General features: G+C 32.4%; 1 pseudogene; it reads left to right on the top strand.

Annotated features, from left to right (window-relative positions):
• Positions 1 to 11,274: 11,274 nt before the first annotated feature.
• On the top strand, positions 11,275 to 13,080 carry LOC112419341 (CENP-B homolog protein 2-like; annotated as a pseudogene).
• Positions 13,081 to 17,221: the final 4,141 nt, after the last annotated feature.

Genomic DNA, 17,221 nt, shown 5'->3' on the forward strand with positions numbered 1-17,221 from the left:
ACAGCCAATTACAACCATTGATATATTAATATTATACTCCAACGGTTGAGATCTAGAGAGATAAAGACATGGGTTACCGGTTGTTGCTTTTGCATGAACAGTACACGCGGTCCCACCATCAGAATAAATGTTATTATTTAATTGCTTTTTTTTTGGAAACATTTGTATTGGGCTTGGGCCTTTGTTTTAGCATTAATGAATGACATTATTGGGTGAATTTAATTTCTATCATTTTAATGTTGTTAGTGAATGAATAAAAAATTGTGTGTAATAATTTATGAAAATCAATAAATTGTATAATCAACCCATTTTAGATTCTCGCTGATCTAACCCTTCTTCAATTCTCATTTTCATTCACTCTACTCTCTTGGGTTTTCATCAAAATTTATATTTTTTTATCTCTGTGATTGCATTTTTTTTTTAATGTTTAATTAATTAATAATGAAAAAAATCTGGGTTTTTTTTATAAGATTTTGTGTATCAATTCAATTTAGAATTTATTATTAAGTGAATTGTGTTAGTTCATTTTTACTCAGTGTTGTGTTTTTGTTCGGTGAATGAAATCAGCGGGAGTTTAAAAGTTTAAATCTTCCAATTGTTTAATTATTCAATTCAATTGAAGTAAGTTTTTTTTTTTGGGATTTTCTATTGTTTTTATTTATAAAAGTTTAAAATGAGAATTTGGGGTTTTAATTTTTGTGTTTAAAAGAAGATTTGAGGTGAACATAACATAAATTCATAATATTTTAAGATATATTTGTGTAGAAATTTTTTTGACTCAAGGAAAATGATGAAGATTCAAATGAAAAAGATGAAGATTCAAAGGAAAAAGATGAACATGTTCATATTAATACTGGATTTTTTTTATTTTTAATAAAAATATATTTAAAAAAATAAAATTATATATTTTTAAATAAAAAATGAGAAAAATGATTTATATGTGCTTTTATGAGAGATAAAGGACCTGAAAGGGAAAAAAAAGATAAAGGACCAAAGTGTTAAAAATAAATAAGATAAAGGACCCCTAATTTAATTTTGACAAAAATTTAACATTTTCAGTTTTTGTGTGTGATATATTTTAAAGACCATATACATAATTTATTAATTATCGATTTTAAGTTTTTGTATTTTTATGAATTTAGTTGCCGTATTTTTAATCTTGAGCTTTATTAATAAAATTGTATTATGTTAATTATATATATAGATATAAAATTTGTTTTTTCGTTATAATATAATATTATTAATGTTTATTTATATAATAATAATTAAATACAAACCAATAGTGATTAAACAAATATAAGTCGATTAACATTCATCAAAGTACTTTATGTATAAGATTATTTCTATTAGGGTGAGAGTTGTAAGCTTGATTAGTCGATAAATAGTTGAATTAGTAATTGAACGTTCATCTAAGTACTTTCACTCCAAAATTCTTTCAGTTAGGGTAAGAGTTGTGAATTTGATCAGTCGTTTTGACATCTTTGAAGTAGTTTGGGTCCAAGATTCTTGTCATTAGGGTGAGAGTTGTAAGTTTGATTAGTCATTGAACGTTCATCCAAGTACTTTCACTCCAAAGTTCTGTCAGTTAGGGTAAGAATTTTGAGTTTGATCAGTCGTTCTGAAGTCTTTGTGGTAGTTTAGGCCAATGAAACTTTTCATTAGGGTGAGAGTTGTAAACTTTTGAGTTTTTTTTCTTCTCTTTTTTTATTTTTCCCATATTCACACAAAACACATTTTAAAATGGGGAAGGAAAAAGAAACCCTCCCACAACTGTAAAACTATTTATATATTTCTCCAGCAGATTCCAACCATATCTAAATAATAATTATATCCATTAAATATTATTCATTGATTTAATACTAATTCATAGAAATAATATTTTAATTCCCAATTCAGTACCATTTCTCCTTTTCCTGTTTATTTTTTTAATCTCCAATTTGGACGGTCTTAGGATTACCAGGTCCTGAACTACAAAACAAGGATTCAATGTAAACTCCAAAAATTCAATTTTCACTCTTTCTTTCTATACAATATATTTTCTTTCTATTTTCTCAAAACCAGAATATTATTTTTCCTCTTTCAAATTTTAGATATTTTTTTTTCATCTAACACTACTATTTTTTTATTTAACGATGAAATTTATGCAAATGGTGCAACAATTGTTCTTGTTTTATGATTTAGTTTCTCAAGCTTTTAATTTGATTTTTAAGCTTAAAATTTTAATCTGTTAAATTATTTTTCTTTTGAAAAAATATTTACCAGTGAAGTTTTGAGTGTTATGAGTTAATAAGTGTTTGAAAACATGGAGGCTAGTGGCGGCGTTACGGTGGTCGGATCAGATGCTCCGTCGGAGTACCACGTAGCTCCAAGAACAGACAACCAAACTCCGATATGCCGTCTGCTCCGTTGCCGCCGGTGATCAATTTCATGGCGGAGAAGCGTGCAAAAGTGAAGCCAGTTAGCTCTATGATATGCTTCTCTGTTAAACAAACATGAAGGATGGGAGAAAGAAAACTAAGGTGAGAGGTGAGAACCAAGCTGATGGCACATGTTTCCAAGGGTGGTGTGAATTACTACCTCCATGTTTCACTTTTGGTGGTGTATCTAGCAAAAACAATAAATGAAATATTAATCAATATAATATGTTTCCTTTTTTTAATGTTTTATTTTTAGCAGGTAACCAAACCGCCACCTGTCCAGAAAAGTGTAGGTTGTGCATGGTGCACAAATCTTTCTCTTGTGCATGCTAAATACCACCTTCATACTTTAAAAGGACATCTACATCATCACCAATAATACACTCTTCAACCAAGTATATTTCAGTAGAGACTTGTCATTATTGAAAGGAAATTGTTGTTTATTGTCGATAAAGAATAACACTAATGTCATCATTCCCAATTCAATATCTTCCACTTTGCATTTATGATCATAGTAAATGCACCAATACGTACACTTTTTTTTGAAGAAGCCAAAATGATATATATTAAAATCGAGCCACACTCTCCTCAGCACAAGGCGTATCAGAGAAGAGGGCAAAAGTTACAAAGCCAACAACAAAACAGGTAACAAAGATGCAAAAAGATAATACAAAAGTCAGCCAATGTCCAGACACAACAGAGGGCTAAGCCACCACCTATGATAATCAAAAGCAAGTTTTAAGAATTTTGTCTTTAGCCACCAAATAGAAGTCAGTTTAACATTATCTAAAAGCTTAAGTGTTGAGCATGCTTTGATATTGAAAATTATGTTATTCATTTCCTTCAAAATAATCCAAGAGCAAGCACACCAAATCAAAAACATAATTGAGGTTTTTGATTTTGAAGTACCAGGCTACTAGCTAAATTTCCAAACCAGAGAAAATGATGATAAAATACCCAGATGAACTGAATCAAAACCTAACCAATGTCGCACGCCATGTCACACCGAACCAAACAACGGGAAATCCAAAAAAGATGAGTTGCGGATTCTAACTGACCACACCACTAACACTGAGCTGAGCATCCTAGGGAATTATACCTCGTATGGCTAAATTGTCCTTTGTAGGTAATCTATTATGAAGTAATCACAAAATGACAAATACCTTTAGGTTAATATGTCGATGCCAAATGTGAGCCGGATAGCAACGGCTTAATGAGGAATGACACTAGGGAGAAAACGGTACACATCACACACAGTGTACCCATCATTGGGATCCAGAGACCATGTCCATCGATCCGACGTATCAACCTGCAAAAACAAATTATGAAGAACATCCCTACACTCCACTAACAACTCCTCCTCCCACGCCATCAATCTCTACCTCCACTTCTAAGCCTCTCCATAAAGATGCCGAAACCTATCACAAAAAACTACATCACCTATCCACATGTCCTTTTACTTGATTTCAGATATATATTTAGGGAACTTGCAAAATTAAATAGAAAGAGGTCTTCAAAAGAGCTTTGTATGTGATTTACATATTTCATATAAGCGTGTGATTGATCAGTGGGTCATCTATCTTCCTACTATGTCCATCTTTTTCTTTCCTTAGAGGGCTAGGTTACCTGTACCACACTCTTATTTTTTTGGCGGAGCTCCTATTAGACCAATTGTCCTTCACAAATCTCTGAAGGTATTCCCTCTGGCCAATACATGTTAACTAAATTCAAAACCAATTCTTATTAACATCATTTACTTATATTCCTTACTTTAAATGTTGAAAATATTTAATGATTATTTCTCTTTTTATACAATCAAGTCATCTGTGGAATAGATCTTTTATATTATAACTTGAGACGGTGTATACTTGCATTTAAAATTGCAATCAATATATTTGCATCACCCATTATTACCGATATATGCATGTATTTGTTGATAACCTTGGCCATAATCCTTCTTGTTTTTGGAGAATCATTTCGACGTCTAAAGATATGGTGCAAGGTGGTTCTCGTTGGAGCATTAGCTCATGCCAAAGTCTTATTTGGGGGATCTACATGGTTTCATAGTGGTAATTAACATTTGACAAACCTCTTCTAACGACCAACTTATTTTGACATATGGTGGAGGGAAAAAGGAGATGAAATGAGGTGGGTGTTGAGAATGAGAACCTTACCTATGATCATGGAGTCTATATGATAAAATTGGGTGATATCATTAGAGCGTGTCCTAGCATTTTTAATAATTCAAAAAACTTTAGTGTAATTTTTGATAAAAGACATGTGACACTGTTACCGATTCTTTAACTATATCAACATTATCCATGGCTAGTCCCAATTGTTTGTTTATCATTATCATAAATCTAAAATGAAAGATATAAATTTAGGAATGATGAAAATAATATTAATTAAATGATAAAATTGAAAAACAAGTAAGGTTTACATATGCTTTTGATCTCTACCAATATATGACTTTCTTCTCTATATGTAGAATATTTAATTTTAACCCATCAAAATAAAGATTAAAATGAATATTATACGGACCAATTTAATATAATTTTTCTAGGAACTAAAACAAATACCATGGACCAAAAATCAAAGGTGGAATATCTGCGATGAATAGAAAAAGTAACAAAACTTGTGGCGAGGTTGTGTGTAGGTAGCAAAACTATTGTTTTTAATGTGAAAAACCTGAAACATATGTTAAAGTTATAGTTTTGAATGTATGAAAACCTTGGATGTGGAGACCTTTAATGAATTTTTGTCCATGATCACTCCATGCCCATGAGTCTGTTGAAAGTTCATCTTCCCTCATATAATAGACCAATGACATCTTGGTATTCTTTTTTCTGTAAGAAAATAAAGGTAAAATGGTTTTAGTTCATTGGAATTTAAGTTATGGAAAAGTATTTTAACTATTTTGACACCGTGAAATTGATTTATAATTAAAATATATGAAATAATTCAAAGAAATACTTTACCTTTTTCTTGATCTGTGGTTTGATTGTTGCGGATGTGTTTGCTAAAACCTTCGAACTAGTTTGGGTTTGTAGAATTGGAACTTGATTTTTTCTTTGTGTATGTTGTGGACTAGATGGATGGTTGTATGCACGATCGAAATGAGCGGCTGTGATTTCAATGCAGGCAACATGTTTCAAAACAAACACTTAATTGTTGTTGTTTTGATGTATATGTTGTTGTTTAACAAGTGTTGAAAAATCACAAACACTAGGATATTGATTGGTTTCATGAACGCTAGTGTTTGTCATGATAGTGTTGGCAGTAGAGATGGTAAGGGTGGTGGTAGTCAGGGTGCTATAATAGTGGTGGTGGGGTTAGCGAAGGTAGTGGTAGTGGTAATTGGGTTAATGATAGTGGGGGTAGTGAGAGTAGTGATGGTGGGAATGTGAATAGCGGTGGTGGGGTTGAATTTGAGCATGACATTTTCTACTTCGGTGAACTCATTTGATTGCATTTGTTGTTGTTCGATAAGTTTTGGAAAATGAAAAAAGGTAGAATTTTGATTTGGGGTATCAACGCTAGTGTTAATATTATTAGTGATGTGGGTCACGGTGGTGGTGGTGGTGGGGGAAGATATTGTGATGGTAATAATTTTTGGAATACTGGTGCTAGCGGGGTTAGGGATGATTGTGGTGGGATTGAAATTGATCATCAATTTATCTAATTCTATGAAGTCATTTGGTTTAAGCGGGGCAAAAGAGAATGCATTATTTTCTTGGATAAAAGTAAAACCATCATGGCATGACGATATGATACTTTGAGGGGATATGATGTTACTGATGGTGGTGGTGGTTAGGATTTGAGGTGGAGTTAGATTTTCAGAAATGGTGGCAGGAGTAGTAAAAGTGGTAGTGTTGCAGTTACGCACAATAGTAAAGAGATCCCAATCATCGTTACCCATTGAAGAAAAATAATAATTGGTATTTAGATATGTCTAGAATTTACCGGTGTGTGTATTTGAACAATTCAAGATAAGAGTGTTCAATCACTCTATTTGTCCCCAATTGAATTAAGTGGGTATGAAGTGCAAAGACCCAAGGGATGGTGAAAATAGAAGGGGAAAAATTGTGTTGACTTTTTGGGTGAACCAAGCCAAAATTAAGACATTAAGAGAGAGGAACAAACAATTTGATGATGCGGTATGATCAAGTTTACTAACTATTTATAAGAAGAAAATGAATATTTTTTTAATAAAAAAGACAGAAATGAGATTGATATTTCCAATGACAATTGTAAAGGTTAAAATGATCTGTGATCTTATTTTATATTTTCTCACTTATTTATTTATTATTATTATTATTATTTATTTTCTTATTAATTATTATTAATTATTATTATTATTATTATTATTAATTATCAATATTAATCAATATTTTTGAAAGAATTATTATTATTATTATTAAAATTAAATTTAATAATAAGACTGTGTGGACTCGAAAGAGTCGTTAACGCATGTTGTTGTTGTTGTAGGGAGTTGATGGTATGTGATACGATTTTGTGTTGACCATCGTTTCATTTGCCAAATTGTAGACTTGTTTGGTACTCACAAACGTCTATCACTAATGGTGTTCGTTTGTTATAGTTGGATCCATTGTGTTGTTCTTTTTGATGTATTAATCATTATGGTTGATTCACATGAATTGACTGAATCAGGTTTTATGTCCCCCCAGTTTTTATGTAATTTTTTCTTTTTTTAATTATATATATGAACAATTGATAAAAGATTAGAGTAGAGTACCAACTTAGTTGAATACTATTCTTTTTAATGTCATTTTGCTCTTGACTTATAAAAAAAACTAGAATGAACAACTTAGTTGAGTACTATTAGTATTCTTTTGATAATGTGAAATAATTTTAAGCACATATTCAAAAGAATATCACTAGTTGAATACTTGTGAAGTTTTTTTTTCAACCATTAGAGTAATATTTTTTTTTTAATTTTCTTCTGCAAGAACTAACTTTTTGTAATTAAAAAATATTTCACTCACAAAATAAGATGGACATTCGTATACTATTCTTTGAGTTTTTAATAGTCTTATAAGAATAGAGAGAACCGTTCAAAAAAAGATTAGAGAGAAAAAGATTGTGTAAGTAGAGTAAGAGTTTTAGAATTTAATTCGTAAATATATGATAAGTATTTTGTTGGGTTACTGGAGAGCAAGGAGATCGGTTCACATTGAGGTTAGAACAACCGCACAAACAAGAGAGACACTACGTTCTTATCTAAAACTTTAAGGCAATGAGTTTATGAGTCCTCTTACTTATACGGTGTTCAATCTTTACTGTTTTATTTGATGTAGGACATATAACTCACACTTGCATACAACAACGTATTTGTGTAACTATTAGAATTAACATGTAAATATATATAAACTAGGGGGGAGATAATCCAAATCCATGTAAATATATTATAAGTATTTTTTATATTTATATCATTGATCTCTCGTCAAATCCAATAATCATGGTTGAAATGTTATCCCACGGAACACAGAAGATATAAGCGATTCAAATGCAAACTGCTGATAATATATATATATATTTTTTTTATTAGCTAATAATTTGCATTATTCATTCATCTATAAGAGAATTTAATATCACACTGAATTTCAAGTTTATATAGAAAATTCTATTGCACATGCATTTAATAAAGTCATACTAATCATATATGAATTTCTTAAAAAAACGAAGCTAAAAAAATAAAGAATGTAAAAGAAGAAGCATTTTTACGTTGAATTGCACATGCTTAACACCGGCGTGTTATTTGTTTCCGTTGAGATCCTTTTTTCTTTCTATCCACCTTTTCTAAAAATGAACAACAGTTTTTTTATTAAATTTCATCAATCAAATTGAACAAAAAAGGGAAGAAGAGAAGATCTAAAATCACCATAGATTTGTAGTTCCCATTACAACTACCACTCTCTGTTGATTCCCAAGGTATGTCACACTTCATATGGATTCACAAATGGATTCACAAGCATTAAGACTTTTGCATATAAAAATTAAATAGATCTCATAAAATAACTAAATAAAAGACTTGAATTAAATTGATCCAATAGATAAAGAGAGGTTCATCTAAGAACCATACCTAATTAGGGTTTAGTTACACATGGCGCGTGAAGTCAAGGGTACACAACTCACGTCACTTTTCCGTGCAGGACACATGGCGCGTTACGGATAACTTCAAGAGGTGGACCACAATGTTGCTTTGACAACAACCTGAGAGAGAGTTAGTGATGTTGAAAGTGGAGCTCATGTGACCTGAACTTCAAGCTGAGCTGAGCAGGTGGAGCTCACGTGATCTATACTATCAAGTTGAGTTAAGCAGGTGTGGAGCTCACGTGACCTGAACGATCAAGCTGAGCTGTACATGTTGAATAGTTATACAAGAAAAAGCATTGTCCTCTATCAAAAATCTCTACGTAGTAGACTTAAATATTTGAATATATGGTCAAACAAGTTGATTTCTCCCCCATGGGTCCTTATGAAATACTACTGAACTAAGCAAGACTGAAGTTTTAGAAAAAGAAAAAAAAACTACACTGGAACCTCTTCTTAAATATTTAAGATTGAAGTTTTAAAAAAAAAAACTACACTTAAATATATATATTGTTTCCGGTTTACTATTTTCAGAAAGAAAGGATTTGTAGATTCCGGTATAAAAAGAAAACAAGAGCTTTCTGAGAAACCTCTTTGATATGTTTCTCAACCTTCTATTTGATGCAAAATGAGAGATAGAAATCAAGCACAATGCAGCTAGACACTGCCCTAGGTGCATAGTGCAATCACGTATAGAGGAGAAGGAAGACTTGATCTGCTTGGAGACTGAATTTGTTTAACTTATTTTCACTTTTATTTTCTAATTATCTATTACTGAATGAACAAATAAAATATATTTGTATACTAATCCATTTAATATTCCAGTAACTTGATTTTCTATAAATTGAAATCTTAACCAAATTTTTATTAAAAAAAAATTACCTTCCATAAGTTAACTATCAGAGGCTTATATTTCGAAAGTTAACATTTCGAAGGATAATTAGCTACAGAAAGAAAATATGACTTATGTTGGTTAACCTGAGCAAGGAGATATTCTCCAGGAGAAAATAATAATTATAAGGATGTATTATGAAAAACAAAGGTGCAAATAGCAACCACACAACTCAGATGGTCTATACACATATATTTTGGACTTGCTTGGCTATGATCCAGTAAACTCATTCCATGTATATATGATCTAACACAAATGATCAAGGGGATTGCTCTTTAGACTCCTAGCAATTGAATGGCAGTTAACCATCGTTTGCTCTAAAACAGTGGTTAACTACCATTCAACACCATTCACTACTACAATTTTAGCTCTTAATAGCACGACAATAATATCGTTTCTCTATAAATGCTATTAAAAAGGCAAAACACGAACTTATTATAGGCCAAAACGAACACTATTGATAGCGTTTCTCTCAAACGCTATTAAAAGCCAAAACAAACACTTTTAAAGACCCTATTTTGTAGTAGTGATTTGTTTGTCACATGTCAGGTTATGGAGAGGATTTGGCACACTATCTGTAGGTAGTTACGTTGGGAGCTGGTCTTGTCGTGTAGTTTGGGGAGGTTGTTTCAGGTCTTTGTATCCTTAAGGGTTCGGAAAAGGTCTAGGCTAGGTTCTATTTTGGTCTGGCATGCTACTGTGTGGTCTATCTGAAAAGAGTGATGATACATGTACACCTCCATATGGCAATACACCTCTTACACCCACACAAAATCCTGACATGTGGCAAGGAAAAGGGAGAGGAGATGAAAGAGAAAGTATGGTTGTGAGATGAATTTACCAAAAGCCCATAATGCTTGAGGTGTACAATTGGGTGTATGATTAAAGGGTAACATTTTCCATCTGAAAAACCCTTAATGATTTTATTTTCTTCGGGAGGATCATAGATGTTGAGTATTTGGTTGATAGGATCAGATTCCATTTCTGGTGGTTCTTTGACACAAGCACCTTACTGCTGTTCGCTTTATGAATGAAAGGTGGAGCCAATCCTCTGCTGGAGCCATTATTGTTCTTGGTGCTGGGCATGGATGAATTTGATGTGATTTGGGAGTTTGGGTGGGGCCCAGGCTTCTAAGCTCGGTCTGGTTGGTGGTTTCCTTTTGGCCTTACTTTCTTCTTGGTGGTGGTTTGGGAGGTTTCTTAGGTGGTGGTGCCTTGCTTTGGCCTCCTTGATTTCATGTGTTTCCTTTTGTATCCACTTTTCTGTTTTTTTACTCTTATTCATTGGTGGGTTGGCCTTTTCAGAGGGTTTGCATCTTTAAGCATGTTGTTGTACGTTTACTTAAGGGTTTTGCATTTTTTCGTGTTAATACAATTATTTTTCATTCAAAAAAATAAAATACCGTTCAACACTTTTTATATTGGTTAAATAACTTTTTAAATCAGTTTAACCGATTTAAAAAATGTTCGAACATTAATTGATTATTGGTACAGTAGAAACTCTATAAATTAATAATGTCAGGACCGGAGAAATTTATTAATTTATAGAGTTATTAATTTATCGATAAATTAATAATTATTAATTTAAAGAGTTTTTAAGTAATTATACTGTACATACCAAACAAAAAGGCAAATTAGTCTATGTCTCTTAGAATTACGTTGCACCAAATCTTAGGACTCAATGTAAATTAATAAATATTGTATTCATATCCATTGGAAATATGACTTTTGACTTTTGAAGTGTATAGTAAATGTAAACAAGTCGAATGTTCAATGTATTCTTAAGCAAGTTTGGCATATATAAATTACATGAATGTGTTAAAAGTATTCAAACCATATCTCACTCACGAGATGGCTTCTCATCTAAAAGGTGTTGCAAAATCAACTATGTCAGACCAAATACGTAAGGAGTTGTGCGAGTACAAGAGAGATAATCCTGCAAGCACACAAAAAGACTTGCAGAGATGGCTTGAGGGAAAATTTCAGTTGAAAGTTAGTCAAGGAACAATATCAAACACACTTAAGCGGTCAAATGACTATCTCTCTGCTGAAATAGAAAAGGGAAGAGCGGAGATCAAAAGACACAAAACCAGCAAAATATCCTGACAAGGAGAATGTTGTTTATGAGTGGTTTCTACAGCATCAAGAACGTGTGAATATCACAGGAGAATTAATTTTGCAGAAGGCAAGAGATACAATGAAACTCTTGTACCCTCATGATGATTCAGATTTTAACTTCTCTACAGGATGGCTTGGGAAATTCAAGCACCGACATGGCATAAAGTCATTTCGTCATTTTGGCGAGAGTGGGTCTGTTGATGTACAAGACATGGAGCAGAAATTGGTATCGATTTGAGAGAAAATTGATCAGTTCCCTATGAAAGATGTTTTCAATATGGATGAAACTGGGTTGTTTTATAGGCTACAAGCTGATCATTCACTGGCAACAAAACAACTTGAAGGAAAAAAACAAGATAAAGAATGGCTGACGGTAGTTATTTGTTGCAATGAAGATGGCTCTGAAAAAATCCCTCTATGGATTATTGGGAAATATGCAAAGCCTCGTTGCTTCAAGAATGTCAACATGAATAGCTTGGATTGTCAGTATCGAGCTAACAAAAAAGCATGGATGACCAGTGTGCTTTTTGATGAATATGTTCGTTCATTTGACCAAATGATGCATGGTAGAAGAGTTCTACTTGTGGTGGATAATTGTCCAGCACATCCAAGAAATATTGAAGGGCTAAGAAACGTTGAGTTGTTCTTCTTGCCACCCAACATGACATCAAAGATTCAACCTTCCGATTGCTGGGATAATAAGAGCTTTCAAGATGCATTACCGTAGAAGGTTTTACCGCAAAATATTGGAAGGTTATGAGGTGGGACAATCTGATCCAGGGAAGATAAATGTCCTTGATGCTATCAATTTGGCAATCCCAGCTTGGACGATAGATGTTCGAAAAGAAACAATAGCGAATTGCTTCCGACACTGTAAAATTCGTTCAGCTAGTGACGTTGTAGGAAATTTGGATGAATCCACTTTTGATGAAGAAACTCAAGACCTCCAGACTATGATCAATCAATGTGGCTATCGTAATAAGATGGATATCGACAATCTAATGAACTACCCAGGTGAAAATGAAGCATGTTCGGAGGTTCAGAGTTTAGAAGATATTGTGCGTACTATCATTGAGAACAATGCAGAGGATGACGACGAAGATGATACGGTGTCTTTGGAGCCTGTTACGCGAAAGGAAGCACTTATGGCGTCGAACACTCTTCACAACTTTATGATACAATACAAAAATACAACACCTCAGCTATTGGATGCAATAAGAAAAGTTAGAGATGAGCTCCAAACAGACTTGAACTTTAAAGGAAAACAAACAACTATTGAATCATATTTCATCAAAGTGTAATATATTTTTTTTAAGTTTCTATGAATTATTAATTTATGATTTTCTTGGGACCGAAAATTATAAAGGGATCTCCCAAAAAATTATTATCTTATTATTTTATCGAATTATTCAATTTTTTACACTGGCCCAAGTTGAGACCGGACAAATTTATTATTTTAGAGAGTTTATTAATTTACCGAGTATTAATTTAAAGAGTTTCTACTGTATGATGTTTTAGGTGCCTTTGAGCAATTGCTAGGTGGCTAAAGAGCAATCTCCAATAACCAACGCAACAATTCATAAATCCTAATATACTACTCCCAAGCTTTCGAGTATGCAAGCCAAAAGCCATTCATTTACTATAATTTCTAAATCCATCCCCCTATATTTTTAAAGATCCCCGAAATGTACTATCGGAAATGTCCTTTCGATAGTGTATTTCAACTGGAATAAACTACCTAAAAGATCATTCCGGTAGCCAATGTGAACGGATTGAGAAAATATCTTCATCTATTGATTCAAAGATTCCAACTCCAAAATATTGTACCCGTTTGACAATAATAAAAGTCAACAATTTTTTGGGTACAAGTAACATGAGATCTATTAGGGACGAAGAGTATATACAAGTAGTTGACTTGATCTGACATTCCCAAAAATTTTAAATTGGTCGTAATTGTTTTCCAATGTCAAAGGGTATTAGGTGTTAGTGCAAAATAACAGTTGCAAATCAATTAGGGTTTGAGTGCTTTATTCTTAATTCAATGATCAAGACCATGTTAACATGAATTGTTTTTATAACCACAATGCTTACTTAGCTACTCACTAATTCACCCACTTAATTAGGAGTACTTAAAAATATAAGAGGTAGTTGACCTAGTTTCAAGTTTTTGACCCTTAATTATTTTACCTACCATTTTTAAGGTAGGTATTTAAGCTTGTTATGTTCTTAGAAAGTTGAATGTGAAACAAGTGGTAGGTTTAATATACATTCCAGAGGGAACTTAATTATTAAAATCATTGCATATATAACTCTATGCCCTAAACCTAAAAGATTAAATTAAATCCAATTGTTCTTTTCTATTATTTTATATAGTAATATGACATAAGTATTATTTTAATTTATAATTAAACACAGCAAGCATACAATCCTTATTTGACTGATTCCTCCTTCTTTTGGGGATATAATAATGTGTTCTAAATTTGTATCATAATTAATGTTCATCCTTTTGTTGACAAACACTTATTATGCAAGTGCACGAATGGTATACATTGGCTTCATGGGTTTTGCCACACGAGTGTGAAAACGGCAAGAAATGGTTTTACATATTAGTTTTATGTGTGTTTGTCCTCTTCTAGTTAAATTTTTTCATAAAAATGAACAGAAACAGACAAGCATGATATCTTTTACTAAAGAGTTAGTTTTATATAATATCGGTTCTTGGATTGGAAGACTTTTTTAGCTTCACTTCACAGCTAGTGCGTGACATTAAAGTCTTGAATTGTGTTAAGATTTTGAGTTCTTTGTTGCCAAAAAAGAATACAAAGAATTACGTGCTTCTAGAATTTGTTGCATTCATTAGTTTTTTTAACTCACCGTCCCTATTATTAGAACTACGTTTTTTTTTTAACTCTTCTACCTTAATTAAAGTCATGCGTTCGAATCCAACCTTGGACATTGTGATATTAAACACATTGCACGTGAACGATACCTGGTTTACGTTAAAAAAAAATAACTATGTTCTTTTGAACTGGCTATTGAATTAATAATTTAGATCCTAAGAAATATGTTTTATACTGCAGTGGACTACAAGTCGTTAGATTTAAGGAGAGAAAATTTATATATTTTAATACAATGCTTATATATATAGTCTATTGTTCATGACATTTAAATCTCACCTCTTTTAATAAAGATTGATTCAATTGATAAAAAGTTTTTCATATTCCACAAAATTGTAGATTTAACTTTTGTTGTCGGTGTGAGGACCACTATAACGAGTAATATGTAATTATCTTTATCAATGCTCTTCAAGCTTGAGACTTGTATTGATGTGAGTCCCTAAGATCCAATTCTCATTTTAACTTTCTTTTACCTAAAATAAAAATAAAAATCACACCTCCCCTATAAAAAAAAAATGTGTATATATAGTGGGAATAAAATTTTAGTTTTTCTATTCATTGGTTCAATGTTTTTGCCAAGAAAACACATCAAGTGAATATTAATTTTATGTTTTAACTTTAGATTTTTTTAAAGTAATTATGATTAGAGAAGCAATGACTGTAATTATGTTGGGCTTTAACAAGACCAAATGTTCCCTAAATTAAACCTAAAGTTTGCCACACCATGAAAATAAGTTTTTAGTGCTTACCTTTCTTTCCACTTTGAAGAGACATTAATGTGGAGTTCCAATTCGAAAGCTAGGTTGAGCTATTTTCTCATTTTGTAAAATGATTATTATCTTGACATAGCAAACAAAGTGCTTTTTTGGGTTTCATTTTGGGAGGATTTGTGATGTTGCTGATTGAGACTATAAAGCTAAGTTGTAACTTGAGCTAGGTTCTATGTTTCAACTTATACAAATTGATTAAAGTGAATTATTTGGGTCATAAATAGTGCATAATATAACTTGATCTTTTAGACGGTCCCAAGCATATAGGGTCATCCCCCGTGTTATGTGCTGTGTCTTTTCATAGCATATATAGACCAAAAGGCTAAATTTCACCGTGCATTATTGTATAATGGTACAAATGGATCGATGTCATAAAGTTTTTGTTAGAAAGTTGATTGAAAAGATGTCTACAATACACACATGGGGTTCATTATGATGAGAAAAGTTGATTAAGCTCAAAAGAAAGGTAAAATTGACGTGCTAAGAGAAAGAAAGAGTAGCTAGCTCATTTGCCCATATGTGGGGGACGAAATTCCAAAAATAACAAGGTACTATTATTTTAAAAATAATCAATTAAATTAAGGGAATTTACACATATATTTGTCATATCATAAGTTAAAATGTTAAATATTTTATACAAAATATGTGCGTGTAGCACACTTATTATTTAAAAGGAGTATTCTAGCATGTGATAACTAAAAAGTGATTAAATACTCTTTAAGGTGTATGTTGTTAAAATACACATTCATAAAAATTAGTGGGTGTATCATTGACATGACATATATGAAGTACTTTTGTGACTTTTAATTGGTCGGAAAATTTGCATGGGGAGCGGTTGACTTGGCTCACTTGTATAGGGAGATTAATGTTGCATTGTTTAAGACCAAGCACCTCGTTGAATACGCGATCCTGCTTTAAGTATGACAAGGAACTTTTTATTTGATTAACCGTTAAACATGTTTTTTCATTGTGTTGTATATTGATTGATATATGTTGATGTTGATGCATGTTTGAAAATTACAACACTTTGAGGGAGTCGGGGCAAAGATTATCACGATGCTTACATGGAGGATCGCAATCACATACTATGTTGTTTGTACAAATGAAGGGTCTACTTAGGTTAACTCGCATCGTATCTAATGACTGCTTCTTCTACCCATAACAGGAGCATCACCAAACACACCCACTCAAGAACATAAGTGTCTACTTTGGCCGACTAAAATACAAACCTCTCATGGTCAGTTATTTTTTGGATTGCGTGCTCCACCAATTTGAATATGTGTAAAGCATTCCTAAATATCCACATCAGTTTTCTTCTCCCTTTATGACTCAAATGAATGTATCTCAGTACTACACATAGTTTCTTGATTGTGTGCAATCAGCCCAAAACTCGGGCCATGTTGCCTTGACTGGTATAAAGACGGTGTTTGGATATTGAGATGGTATTTTAACATTTCACATCCATACGCAATACCATACCAAAAGTAGAGGTTCTGAGACCACATGAGCAGGCCCTCGATGATATTGATGTTGAGGAGCCGGGGGACATGTAATAACTAGACATGAGCACACGATTATGTCGCATCAATGACCATGTCATAAGGATAATGGTTGATGGTCAAGTGGAGCGGGGAACTCCGACATGGCTGAGTTGAAGAAGATTTTGTATGAGGTATGCAGAGGCTTGGTTTATCGTCGAAGGCGGATGGGGGTTGGGCATGCTACCTAGTAGTGTTGTTTATGTGTTGTAACATTTGGGATAATTTGTGTTTTTCAATTTATGGTTGGTATTGATCATGTAACATTTAAATGTTGGTGCTAATTCCTAAAAGAAAAGAATACTGGTGCTACTATTTTTAATTTATGTTTAAGTTCAGTTGTTTAATATGCTTCCATTATAGTTGTGCTTCTAATTTGTTTGGATCTATTTTGAAAGCAATCTCTTATCATCAATTTGCAAAAAAAAAAAAAAAAAAAAGTGTACACATACTATGTTTTGTATTGACAGAGTTT

The sequence above is a fragment of the Medicago truncatula genome, chromosome 2 (assembly GCF_003473485.1).
Source record: "Medicago truncatula cultivar Jemalong A17 chromosome 2, MtrunA17r5.0-ANR, whole genome shotgun sequence".
NCBI classification, from domain to species: Eukaryota; Viridiplantae; Streptophyta; class Magnoliopsida; order Fabales; family Fabaceae; genus Medicago; species Medicago truncatula.